Below are 9,783 nucleotides of genomic sequence, written 5' to 3'. Positions count from 1 at the left end.
GGCGGGGAAAGCAAAGTACGATCGTCTTTGTAGTGGAGCTGGGAGGGGCAAGCATAAGGGACGAAGACGGGGGTAACATGTCGGATGCGATCATACCAGCACTAAAGCACCGGATCCCATCAGAACTCCGAAGTTAAGCGTGCTTGGGCGAGAGTAGTACTAGGATGGGTGACCTCCTGGGAAGTCCTCGTGTTGCATTCCCTTTTTAAAATTTTTTTGCGCGGCGTGCAAAAGAAAGCTCACGGCCGCGACATATATTTACCACGTTTTATTATTTTGCACGTTTGCGGTAAGTTTTAGCTCGTTGGCCATTATTCACGCGTGTAGCGGCGGGGAAAGCAAAGTACGATCGTCTTTGTAGTGGAGCTGGGAGGGGCAAGCATAAGGGACGAAGACGGGGGTAACATGTCGGATGCGATCATACCAGCACTAAAGCACCGGATCCCATCAGAACTCCGAAGTTAAGCGTGCTTGGGCGAGAGTAGTACTAGGATGGGTGACCTCCTGGGAAGTCCTCGTGTTGCATTCCCTTTTTAAAATTTTTTTGCGCGGCGTGCAAAAGAAAGCTCACGGCCGCGACATATATTTACCACGTTTTATTATTTTGCACGTTTGCGGTAAGTTTTAGCTCGTTGGCCATTATTCACGCGTGTAGCGGCGGGGAAAGCAAAGTACGATCGTCTTTGTAGTGGAGCTGGGAGGGGCAAGCATAAGGGACGAAGACGGGGGTAACATGTCGGATGCGATCATACCAGCACTAAAGCACCGGATCCCATCAGAACTCCGAAGTTAAGCGTGCTTGGGCGAGAGTAGTACTAGGATGGGTGACCTCCTGGGAAGTCCTCGTGTTGCATTCCCTTTTTAAAATTTTTTTGCGCGGCGTGCAAAAGAAAGCTCACGGCCGCGACATATATTTACCACGTTTTATTATTTTGCACGTTTGCGGTAAGTTTTAGCTCGTTGGCCATTATTCACGCGTGTAGCGGCGGGGAAAGCAAAGTACGATCGTCTTTGTAGTGGAGCTGGGAGGGGCAAGCATAAGGGACGAAGACGGGGGTAACATGTCGGATGCGATCATACCAGCACTAAAGCACCGGATCCCATCAGAACTCCGAAGTTAAGCGTGCTTGGGCGAGAGTAGTACTAGGATGGGTGACCTCCTGGGAAGTCCTCGTGTTGCATTCCCTTTTTAAAATTTTTTTGCGCGGCGTGCAAAAGAAAGCTCACGGCCGCGACATATATTTACCACGTTTTATTATTTTGCACGTTTGCGGTAAGTTTTAGCTCGTTGGCCATTATTCACGCGTGTAGCGGCGGGGAAAGCAAAGTACGATCGTCTTTGTAGTGGAGCTGGGAGGGGCAAGCATAAGGGACGAAGACGGGGGTAACATGTCGGATGCGATCATACCAGCACTAAAGCACCGGATCCCATCAGAACTCCGAAGTTAAGCGTGCTTGGGCGAGAGTAGTACTAGGATGGGTGACCTCCTGGGAAGTCCTCGTGTTGCATTCCCTTTTTAAAATTTTTTTGCGCGGCGTGCAAAAGAAAGCTCACGGCCGCGACATATATTTACCACGTTTTATTATTTTGCACGTTTGCGGTAAGTTTTAGCTCGTTGGCCATTATTCACGCGTGTAGCGGCGGGGAAAGCAAAGTACGATCGTCTTTGTAGTGGAGCTGGGAGGGGCAAGCATAAGGGACGAAGACGGGGGTAACATGTCGGATGCGATCATACCAGCACTAAAGCACCGGATCCCATCAGAACTCCGAAGTTAAGCGTGCTTGGGCGAGAGTAGTACTAGGATGGGTGACCTCCTGGGAAGTCCTCGTGTTGCATTCCCTTTTTAAAATTTTTTTGCGCGGCGTGCAAAAGAAAGCTCACGGCCGCGACATATATTTACCACGTTTTATTATTTTGCACGTTTGCGGTAAGTTTTAGCTCGTTGGCCATTATTCACGCGTGTAGCGGCGGGGAAAGCAAAGTACGATCGTCTTTGTAGTGGAGCTGGGAGGGGCAAGCATAAGGGACGAAGACGGGGGTAACATGTCGGATGCGATCATACCAGCACTAAAGCACCGGATCCCATCAGAACTCCGAAGTTAAGCGTGCTTGGGCGAGAGTAGTACTAGGATGGGTGACCTCCTGGGAAGTCCTCGTGTTGCATTCCCTTTTTAAAATTTTTTTGCGCGGCGTGCAAAAGAAAGCTCACGGCCGCGACATATATTTACCACGTTTTATTATTTTGCACGTTTGCGGTAAGTTTTAGCTCGTTGGCCATTATTCACGCGTGTAGCGGCGGGGAAAGCAAAGTACGATCGTCTTTGTAGTGGAGCTGGGAGGGGCAAGCATAAGGGACGAAGACGGGGGTAACATGTCGGATGCGATCATACCAGCACTAAAGCACCGGATCCCATCAGAACTCCGAAGTTAAGCGTGCTTGGGCGAGAGTAGTACTAGGATGGGTGACCTCCTGGGAAGTCCTCGTGTTGCATTCCCTTTTTAAAATTTTTTTGCGCGGCGTGCAAAAGAAAGCTCACGGCCGCGACATATATTTACCACGTTTTATTATTTTGCACGTTTGCGGTAAGTTTTAGCTCGTTGGCCATTATTCACGCGTGTAGCGGCGGGGAAAGCAAAGTACGATCGTCTTTGTAGTGGAGCTGGGAGGGGCAAGCATAAGGGACGAAGACGGGGGTAACATGTCGGATGCGATCATACCAGCACTAAAGCACCGGATCCCATCAGAACTCCGAAGTTAAGCGTGCTTGGGCGAGAGTAGTACTAGGATGGGTGACCTCCTGGGAAGTCCTCGTGTTGCATTCCCTTTTTAAAATTTTTTTGCGCGGCGTGCAAAAGAAAGCTCACGGCCGCGACATATATTTACCACGTTTTATTATTTTGCACGTTTGCGGTAAGTTTTAGCTCGTTGGCCATTATTCACCGTGTAGCGGCGGGGAAAGCAAAGTACGATCGTCTTTGTAGTGGAGCTGGGAGGGGCAAGCATAAGGGACGAAGACGGGGGTAACATGTCGGATGCGATCATACCAGCACTAAAGCACCGGATCCCATCAGAACTCCGAAGTTAAGCGTGCTTGGGCGAGAGTAGTACTAGGATGGGTGACCTCCTGGGAAGTCCTCGTGTTGCATTCCCTTTTTAAAATTTTTTTGCGCGGCGTGCAAAAGAAAGCTCACGGCCGCGACATATATTTACCACGTTTTATTATTTTGCACGTTTGCGGTAAGTTTTAGCTCGTTGGCCATTATTCACGCGTGTAGCGGCGGGGAAAGCAAAGTACGATCGTCTTTGTAGTGGAGCTGGGAGGGGCAAGCATAAGGGACGAAGACGGGGGTAACATGTCGGATGCGATCATACCAGCACTAAAGCACCGGATCCCATCAGAACTCCGAAGTTAAGCGTGCTTGGGCGAGAGTAGTACTAGGATGGGTGACCTCCTGGGAAGTCCTCGTGTTGCATTCCCTTTTTAAAATTTTTTTGCGCGGCGTGCAAAAGAAAGCTCACGGCCGCGACATATATTTACCACGTTTTATTATTTTGCACGTTTGCGGTAAGTTTTAGCTCGTTGGCCATTATTCACGCGTGTAGCGGCGGGGAAAGCAAAGTACGATCGTCTTTGTAGTGGAGCTGGGAGGGGCAAGCATAAGGGACGAAGACGGGGGTAACATGTCGGATGCGATCATACCAGCACTAAAGCACCGGATCCCATCAGAACTCCGAAGTTAAGCGTGCTTGGGCGAGAGTAGTACTAGGATGGGTGACCTCCTGGGAAGTCCTCGTGTTGCATTCCCTTTTTAAAATTTTTTTGCGCGGCGTGCAAAAGAAAGCTCACGGCCGCGACATATATTTACCACGTTTTATTATTTTGCACGTTTGCGGTAAGTTTTAGCTCGTTGGCCATTATTCACGCGTGTAGCGGCGGGGAAAGCAAAGTACGATCGTCTTTGTAGTGGAGCTGGGAGGGGCAAGCATAAGGGACGAAGACGGGGGTAACATGTCGGATGCGATCATACCAGCACTAAAGCACCGGATCCCATCAGAACTCCGAAGTTAAGCGTGCTTGGGCGAGAGTAGTACTAGGATGGGTGACCTCCTGGGAAGTCCTCGTGTTGCATTCCCTTTTTAAAATTTTTTTGCGCGGCGTGCAAAAGAAAGCTCACGGCCGCGACATATATTTACCACGTTTTATTATTTTGCACGTTTGCGGTAAGTTTTAGCTCGTTGGCCATTATTCACGCGTGTAGCGGCGGGGAAAGCAAAGTACGATCGTCTTTGTAGTGGAGCTGGGAGGGGCAAGCATAAGGGACGAAGACGGGGGTAACATGTCGGATGCGATCATACCAGCACTAAAGCACCGGATCCCATCAGAACTCCGAAGTTAAGCGTGCTTGGGCGAGAGTAGTACTAGGATGGGTGACCTCCTGGGAAGTCCTCGTGTTGCATTCCCTTTTTAAAATTTTTTTGCGCGGCGTGCAAAAGAAAGCTCACGGCCGCGACATATATTTACCACGTTTTATTATTTTGCACGTTTGCGGTAAGTTTTAGCTCGTTGGCCATTATTCACGCGTGTAGCGGCGGGGAAAGCAAAGTACGATCGTCTTTGTAGTGGAGCTGGGAGGGGCAAGCATAAGGGACGAAGACGGGGGTAACATGTCGGATGCGATCATACCAGCACTAAAGCACCGGATCCCATCAGAACTCCGAAGTTAAGCGTGCTTGGGCGAGAGTAGTACTAGGATGGGTGACCTCCTGGGAAGTCCTCGTGTTGCATTCCCTTTTTAAAATTTTTTTGCGCGGCGTGCAAAAGAAAGCTCACGGCCGCGACATATATTTACCACGTTTTATTATTTTGCACGTTTGCGGTAAGTTTTAGCTCGTTGGTCATTATTCACGCGTGTAGCGGCGGGGAAAGCAAAGTACGATCGTCTTTGTAGTGGAGCTGGGAGGGGCAAGCATAAGGGACGAAGACGGGGGTAACATGTCGGATGCGATCATACCAGCACTAAAGCACCGGATCCCATCAGAACTCCGAAGTTAAGCGTGCTTGGGCGAGAGTAGTACTAGGATGGGTGACCTCCTGGGAAGTCCTCGTGTTGCATTCCCTTTTTAAAATTTTTTTGCGCGGCGTGCAAAAGAAAGCTCACGGCCGCGACATATATTTACCACGTTTTATTATTTTGCACGTTTGCGGTAAGTTTTAGCTCGTTGGTCATTATTCACGCGTGTAGCGGCGGGGAAAGCAAAGTACGATCGTCTTTGTAGTGGAGCTGGGAGGGGCAAGCATAAGGGACGAAGACGGGGGTAACATGTCGGATGCGATCATACCAGCACTAAAGCACCGGATCCCATCAGAACTCCGAAGTTAAGCGTGCTTGGGCGAGAGTAGTACTAGGATGGGTGACCTCCTGGGAAGTCCTCGTGTTGCATTCCCTTTTTAAAATTTTTTTGCGCGGCGTGCAAAAGAAAGCTCACGGCCGCGACATATATTTACCACGTTTTATTATTTTGCACGTTTGCGGTAAGTTTTAGCTCGTTGGTCATTATTCACGCGTGTAGCGGCGGGGAAAGCAAAGTACGATCGTCTTTGTAGTGGAGCTGGGAGGGGCAAGCATAAGGGACGAAGACGGGGGTAACATGTCGGATGCGATCATACCAGCACTAAAGCACCGGATCCCATCAGAACTCCGAAGTTAAGCGTGCTTGGGCGAGAGTAGTACTAGGATGGGTGACCTCCTGGGAAGTCCTCGTGTTGCATTCCCTTTTTAAAATTTTTTTGCGCGGCGTGCAAAAGAAAGCTCACGGCCGCGACATATATTTACCACGTTTTATTATTTTGCACGTTTGCGGTAAGTTTTAGCTCGTTGGTCATTATTCACGCGTGTAGCGGCGGGGAAAGCAAAGTACGATCGTCTTCGTAGTGGAGCTGGGAGGGGCAAGCATAAGGGACGAAGACGGGGGTAACATGTCGGATGCGATCATACCAGCACTAAAGCACCGGATCCCATCAGAACTCCGAAGTTAAGCGTGCTTGGGCGAGAGTAGTACTAGGATGGGTGACCTCCTGGGAAGTCCTCGTGTTGCATTCCCTTTTTAAAATTTTTTTGCGCGGCGTGCAAAAGAAAGCTCACGGCCGCGACATATATTTACCACGTTTTATTATTTTGCACGTTTGCGGTAAGTTTTAGCTCGTTGGTCATTATTCACGCGTGTAGCGGCGGGGAAAGCAAAGTACGATCGTCTTTGTAGTGGAGCTGGGAGGGGCAAGCATAAGGGACGAAGACGGGGGTAACATGTCGGATGCGATCATACCAGCACTAAAGCACCGGATCCCATCAGAACTCCGAAGTTAAGCGTGCTTGGGCGAGAGTAGTACTAGGATGGGTGACCTCCTGGGAAGTCCTCGTGTTGCATTCCCTTTTTAAAATTTTTTTGCGCGGCGTGCAAAAGAAAGCTCACGGCCGCGACATATATTTACCACGTTTTATTATTTTGCACGTTTGCGGTAAGTTTTAGCTCGTTGGTCATTATTCACGCGTGTAGCGGCGGGGAAAGCAAAGTACGATCGTCTTCGTAGTGGAGCTGGGAGGGGCAAGCATAAGGGACGAAGACGGGGGTAACATGTCGGATGCGATCATACCAGCACTAAAGCACCGGATCCCATCAGAACTCCGAAGTTAAGCGTGCTTGGGCGAGAGTAGTACTAGGATGGGTGACCTCCTGGGAAGTCCTCGTGTTGCATTCCCTTTTTAAAATTTTTTTGCGCGGCGTGCAAAAGAAAGCTCACGGCCGCGACATATATTTACCACGTTTTATTATTTTGCACGTTTGCGGTAAGTTTTAGCTCGTTGGTCATTATTCACGCGTGTAGCGGCGGGGAAAGCAAAGTACGATCGTCTTTGTAGTGGAGCTGGGAGGGGCAAGCATAAGGGACGAAGACGGGGGTAACATGTCGGATGCGATCATACCAGCACTAAAGCACCGGATCCCATCAGAACTCCGAAGTTAAGCGTGCTTGGGCGAGAGTAGTACTAGGATGGGTGACCTCCTGGGAAGTCCTCGTGTTGCATTCCCTTTTTAAAATTTTTTTGCGCGGCGTGCAAAAGAAAGCTCACGGCCGCGACATATATTTACCACGTTTTATTATTTTGCACGTTTGCGGTAAGTTTTAGCTCGTTGGTCATTATTCACGCGTGTAGCGGCGGGGAAAGCAAAGTACGATCGTCTTTGTAGTGGAGCTGGGAGGGGCAAGCATAAGGGACGAAGACGGGGGTAACATGTCGGATGCGATCATACCAGCACTAAAGCACCGGATCCTATCAGAACTCCGAAGTTAAGCGTGCTTGGGCGAGAGTAGTACTAGGATGGGTGACCTCCTGGGAAGTCCTCGTGTTGCATTCCCTTTTTAAAATTTTTTTGCGCGGCGTGCAAAAGAAAGCTCACGGCCGCGACATATATTTACCACGTTTTATTATTTTGCACGTTTGCGGTAAGTTTTAGCTCGTTGGTCATTATTCACGCGTGTAGCGGCGGGGAAAGCAAAGTACGATCGTCTTTGTAGTGGAGCTGGGAGGGGCAAGCATAAGGGACGAAGACGGGGGTAACATGTCGGATGCGATCATACCAGCACTAAAGCACCGGATCCCATCAGAACTCCGAAGTTAAGCGTGCTTGGGCGAGAGTAGTACTAGGATGGGTGACCTCCTGGGAAGTCCTCGTGTTGCATTCCCTTTTTAAAATTTTTTTGCGCGGCGTGCAAAAGAAAGCTCACGGCCGCGACATATATTTACCACGTTTTATTATTTTGCACGTTTGCGGTAAGTTTTAGCTCGTTGGTCATTATTCACGCGTGTAGCGGCGGGGAAAGCAAAGTACGATCGTCTTTGTAGTGGAGCTGGGAGGGGCAAGCATAAGGGACGAAGACGGGGGTAACATGTCGGATGCGATCATACCAGCACTAAAGCACCGGATCCCATCAGAACTCCGAAGTTAAGCGTGCTTGGGCGAGAGTAGTACTAGGATGGGTGACCTCCTGGGAAGTCCTCGTGTTGCATTCCCTTTTTAAAATTTTTTTGCGCGGCGTGCAAAAGAAAGCTCACGGCCGCGACATATATTTACCACGTTTTATTATTTTGCACGTTTGCGGTAAGTTTTAGCTCGTTGGTCATTATTCACGCGTGTAGCGGCGGGGAAAGCAAAGTACGATCGTCTTTGTAGTGGAGCTGGGAGGGGCAAGCATAAGGGACGAAGACGGGGGTAACATGTCGGATGCGATCATACCAGCACTAAAGCACCGGATCCCATCAGAACTCCGAAGTTAAGCGTGCTTGGGCGAGAGTAGTACTAGGATGGGTGACCTCCTGGGAAGTCCTCGTGTTGCATTCCCTTTTTAAAATTTTTTTGCGCGGCGTGCAAAAGAAAGCTCACGGCCGCGACATATATTTACCACGTTTTATTATTTTGCACGTTTGCGGTAAGTTTTAGCTCGTTGGTCATTATTCACGCGTGTAGCGGCGGGGAAAGCAAAGTACGATCGTCTTTGTAGTGGAGCTGGGAGGGGCAAGCATAAGGGACGAAGACGGGGGTAACATGTCGGATGCGATCATACCAGCACTAAAGCACCGGATCCCATCAGAACTCCGAAGTTAAGCGTGCTTGGGCGAGAGTAGTACTAGGATGGGTGACCTCCTGGGAAGTCCTCGTGTTGCATTCCCTTTTTAAAATTTTTTTGCGCGGCGTGCAAAAGAAAGCTCACGGCCGCGACATATATTTACCACGTTTTATTATTTTGCACGTTTGCGGTAAGTTTTAGCTCGTTGGTCATTATTCACGCGTGTAGCGGCGGGGAAAGCAAAGTACGATCGTCTTTGTAGTGGAGCTGGGAGGGGCAAGCATAAGGGACGAAGACGGGGGTAACATGTCGGATGCGATCATACCAGCACTAAAGCACCGGATCCCATCAGAACTCCGAAGTTAAGCGTGCTTGGGCGAGAGTAGTACTAGGATGGGTGACCTCCTGGGAAGTCCTCGTGTTGCATTCCCTTTTTAAAATTTTTTTGCGCGGCGTGCAAAAGAAAGCTCACGGCCGCGACATATATTTACCACGTTTTATTATTTTGCACGTTTGCGGTAAGTTTTAGCTCGTTGGTCATTATTCACGCGTGTAGCGGCGGGGAAAGCAAAGTACGATCGTCTTTGTAGTGGAGCTGGGAGGGGCAAGCATAAGGGACGAAGACGGGGGTAACATGTCGGATGCGATCATACCAGCACTAAAGCACCGGATCCCATCAGAACTCCGAAGTTAAGCGTGCTTGGGCGAGAGTAGTACTAGGATGGGTGACCTCCTGGGAAGTCCTCGTGTTGCATTCCCTTTTTAAAATTTTTTTGCGCGGCGTGCAAAAGAAAGCTCACGGCCGCGACATATATTTACCACGTTTTATTATTTTGCACGTTTGCGGTAAGTTTTAGCTCGTTGGTCATTATTCACGCGTGTAGCGGCGGGGAAAGCAAAGTACGATCGTCTTTGTAGTGGAGCTGGGAGGGGCAAGCATAAGGGACGAAGACGGGGGTAACATGTCGGATGCGATCATACCAGCACTAAAGCACCGGATCCCATCAGAACTCCGAAGTTAAGCGTGCTTGGGCGAGAGTAGTACTAGGATGGGTGACCTCCTGGGAAGTCCTCGTGTTGCATTCCCTTTTTAAAATTTTTTTGCGCGGCGTGCAAAAGAAAGCTCACGGCCGCGACATATATTTACCACGTTTTAT

The 9,783-nt window shown here is 49.6% G+C and overlaps 30 non-coding genes across 30 annotated transcripts; all 30 read left to right on the top strand.

The window, feature by feature from the left end:
* The first annotated feature begins 82 nt into the window (after positions 1-82).
* LOC147955404 (5S ribosomal RNA) lies at positions 83-201 on the top strand. The gene has a single exon (XR_015613335.1). It is a non-coding gene; the product is annotated as a 5S ribosomal RNA (ribosomal RNA).
* Positions 202-410: 209 nt separating this feature from the next.
* On the top strand, positions 411-529 carry LOC147955403 (5S ribosomal RNA). Its single transcript, XR_015613334.1, has one exon. It is a non-coding gene; the product is annotated as a 5S ribosomal RNA (ribosomal RNA).
* A 209-nt stretch (positions 530-738) lies between these two features.
* Positions 739-857, top strand: LOC147955402 (5S ribosomal RNA). The gene has a single exon (XR_015613333.1). It is a non-coding gene; the product is annotated as a 5S ribosomal RNA (ribosomal RNA).
* A 209-nt stretch (positions 858-1,066) lies between these two features.
* On the top strand, positions 1,067-1,185 carry LOC147955401 (5S ribosomal RNA). The gene has a single exon (XR_015613332.1). It is a non-coding gene; the product is annotated as a 5S ribosomal RNA (ribosomal RNA).
* Positions 1,186-1,394: 209 nt separating this feature from the next.
* Positions 1,395-1,513, top strand: LOC147955400 (5S ribosomal RNA). Its single transcript, XR_015613331.1, has one exon. It is a non-coding gene; the product is annotated as a 5S ribosomal RNA (ribosomal RNA).
* Positions 1,514-1,722: 209 nt separating this feature from the next.
* LOC147955399 (5S ribosomal RNA) lies at positions 1,723-1,841 on the top strand. The gene has a single exon (XR_015613329.1). It is a non-coding gene; the product is annotated as a 5S ribosomal RNA (ribosomal RNA).
* Positions 1,842-2,050: 209 nt separating this feature from the next.
* Positions 2,051-2,169, top strand: LOC147955398 (5S ribosomal RNA). The gene has a single exon (XR_015613328.1). It is a non-coding gene; the product is annotated as a 5S ribosomal RNA (ribosomal RNA).
* A 209-nt stretch (positions 2,170-2,378) lies between these two features.
* Positions 2,379-2,497, top strand: LOC147955397 (5S ribosomal RNA). Its single transcript, XR_015613327.1, has one exon. It is a non-coding gene; the product is annotated as a 5S ribosomal RNA (ribosomal RNA).
* Positions 2,498-2,706: 209 nt separating this feature from the next.
* LOC147955396 (5S ribosomal RNA) lies at positions 2,707-2,825 on the top strand. The gene has a single exon (XR_015613326.1). It is a non-coding gene; the product is annotated as a 5S ribosomal RNA (ribosomal RNA).
* A 208-nt stretch (positions 2,826-3,033) lies between these two features.
* LOC147955395 (5S ribosomal RNA) lies at positions 3,034-3,152 on the top strand. Its single transcript, XR_015613325.1, has one exon. It is a non-coding gene; the product is annotated as a 5S ribosomal RNA (ribosomal RNA).
* Positions 3,153-3,361: 209 nt separating this feature from the next.
* Positions 3,362-3,480, top strand: LOC147955394 (5S ribosomal RNA). The gene has a single exon (XR_015613323.1). It is a non-coding gene; the product is annotated as a 5S ribosomal RNA (ribosomal RNA).
* A 209-nt stretch (positions 3,481-3,689) lies between these two features.
* On the top strand, positions 3,690-3,808 carry LOC147955393 (5S ribosomal RNA). Its single transcript, XR_015613322.1, has one exon. It is a non-coding gene; the product is annotated as a 5S ribosomal RNA (ribosomal RNA).
* Positions 3,809-4,017: 209 nt separating this feature from the next.
* LOC147955392 (5S ribosomal RNA) lies at positions 4,018-4,136 on the top strand. The gene has a single exon (XR_015613321.1). It is a non-coding gene; the product is annotated as a 5S ribosomal RNA (ribosomal RNA).
* Positions 4,137-4,345: 209 nt separating this feature from the next.
* LOC147955391 (5S ribosomal RNA) lies at positions 4,346-4,464 on the top strand. Its single transcript, XR_015613320.1, has one exon. It is a non-coding gene; the product is annotated as a 5S ribosomal RNA (ribosomal RNA).
* Positions 4,465-4,673: 209 nt separating this feature from the next.
* On the top strand, positions 4,674-4,792 carry LOC147955390 (5S ribosomal RNA). Its single transcript, XR_015613319.1, has one exon. It is a non-coding gene; the product is annotated as a 5S ribosomal RNA (ribosomal RNA).
* Positions 4,793-5,001: 209 nt separating this feature from the next.
* On the top strand, positions 5,002-5,120 carry LOC147955389 (5S ribosomal RNA). Its single transcript, XR_015613317.1, has one exon. It is a non-coding gene; the product is annotated as a 5S ribosomal RNA (ribosomal RNA).
* A 209-nt stretch (positions 5,121-5,329) lies between these two features.
* Positions 5,330-5,448, top strand: LOC147955388 (5S ribosomal RNA). The gene has a single exon (XR_015613316.1). It is a non-coding gene; the product is annotated as a 5S ribosomal RNA (ribosomal RNA).
* A 209-nt stretch (positions 5,449-5,657) lies between these two features.
* On the top strand, positions 5,658-5,776 carry LOC147955387 (5S ribosomal RNA). The gene has a single exon (XR_015613315.1). It is a non-coding gene; the product is annotated as a 5S ribosomal RNA (ribosomal RNA).
* Positions 5,777-5,985: 209 nt separating this feature from the next.
* Positions 5,986-6,104, top strand: LOC147955386 (5S ribosomal RNA). The gene has a single exon (XR_015613314.1). It is a non-coding gene; the product is annotated as a 5S ribosomal RNA (ribosomal RNA).
* A 209-nt stretch (positions 6,105-6,313) lies between these two features.
* On the top strand, positions 6,314-6,432 carry LOC147955385 (5S ribosomal RNA). The gene has a single exon (XR_015613313.1). It is a non-coding gene; the product is annotated as a 5S ribosomal RNA (ribosomal RNA).
* Positions 6,433-6,641: 209 nt separating this feature from the next.
* On the top strand, positions 6,642-6,760 carry LOC147955384 (5S ribosomal RNA). Its single transcript, XR_015613312.1, has one exon. It is a non-coding gene; the product is annotated as a 5S ribosomal RNA (ribosomal RNA).
* A 209-nt stretch (positions 6,761-6,969) lies between these two features.
* LOC147955383 (5S ribosomal RNA) lies at positions 6,970-7,088 on the top strand. The gene has a single exon (XR_015613311.1). It is a non-coding gene; the product is annotated as a 5S ribosomal RNA (ribosomal RNA).
* Positions 7,089-7,297: 209 nt separating this feature from the next.
* On the top strand, positions 7,298-7,416 carry LOC147955382 (5S ribosomal RNA). Its single transcript, XR_015612922.1, has one exon. It is a non-coding gene; the product is annotated as a 5S ribosomal RNA (ribosomal RNA).
* A 209-nt stretch (positions 7,417-7,625) lies between these two features.
* LOC147955381 (5S ribosomal RNA) lies at positions 7,626-7,744 on the top strand. Its single transcript, XR_015613310.1, has one exon. It is a non-coding gene; the product is annotated as a 5S ribosomal RNA (ribosomal RNA).
* Positions 7,745-7,953: 209 nt separating this feature from the next.
* On the top strand, positions 7,954-8,072 carry LOC147955380 (5S ribosomal RNA). Its single transcript, XR_015613309.1, has one exon. It is a non-coding gene; the product is annotated as a 5S ribosomal RNA (ribosomal RNA).
* Positions 8,073-8,281: 209 nt separating this feature from the next.
* Positions 8,282-8,400, top strand: LOC147955379 (5S ribosomal RNA). Its single transcript, XR_015613308.1, has one exon. It is a non-coding gene; the product is annotated as a 5S ribosomal RNA (ribosomal RNA).
* A 209-nt stretch (positions 8,401-8,609) lies between these two features.
* LOC147955378 (5S ribosomal RNA) lies at positions 8,610-8,728 on the top strand. Its single transcript, XR_015613306.1, has one exon. It is a non-coding gene; the product is annotated as a 5S ribosomal RNA (ribosomal RNA).
* A 209-nt stretch (positions 8,729-8,937) lies between these two features.
* On the top strand, positions 8,938-9,056 carry LOC147955377 (5S ribosomal RNA). Its single transcript, XR_015613305.1, has one exon. It is a non-coding gene; the product is annotated as a 5S ribosomal RNA (ribosomal RNA).
* Positions 9,057-9,265: 209 nt separating this feature from the next.
* Positions 9,266-9,384, top strand: LOC147955376 (5S ribosomal RNA). The gene has a single exon (XR_015613304.1). It is a non-coding gene; the product is annotated as a 5S ribosomal RNA (ribosomal RNA).
* Positions 9,385-9,593: 209 nt separating this feature from the next.
* Positions 9,594-9,712, top strand: LOC147955375 (5S ribosomal RNA). The gene has a single exon (XR_015613303.1). It is a non-coding gene; the product is annotated as a 5S ribosomal RNA (ribosomal RNA).
* The last annotated feature ends 71 nt before the right edge of the window (positions 9,713-9,783 follow it).

Source organism: Triticum urartu, unplaced genomic scaffold, assembly GCF_056163025.1.
Source record: "Triticum urartu cultivar PI428250 unplaced genomic scaffold, HENAU_Tu73 scaffold1, whole genome shotgun sequence".
NCBI lineage: Eukaryota > Viridiplantae > Streptophyta > Magnoliopsida > Poales > Poaceae > Triticum > Triticum urartu.
Note: the sequence above shows the minus strand (reverse complement) of the source record. Positions and strands in the feature narration are given on the sequence as shown.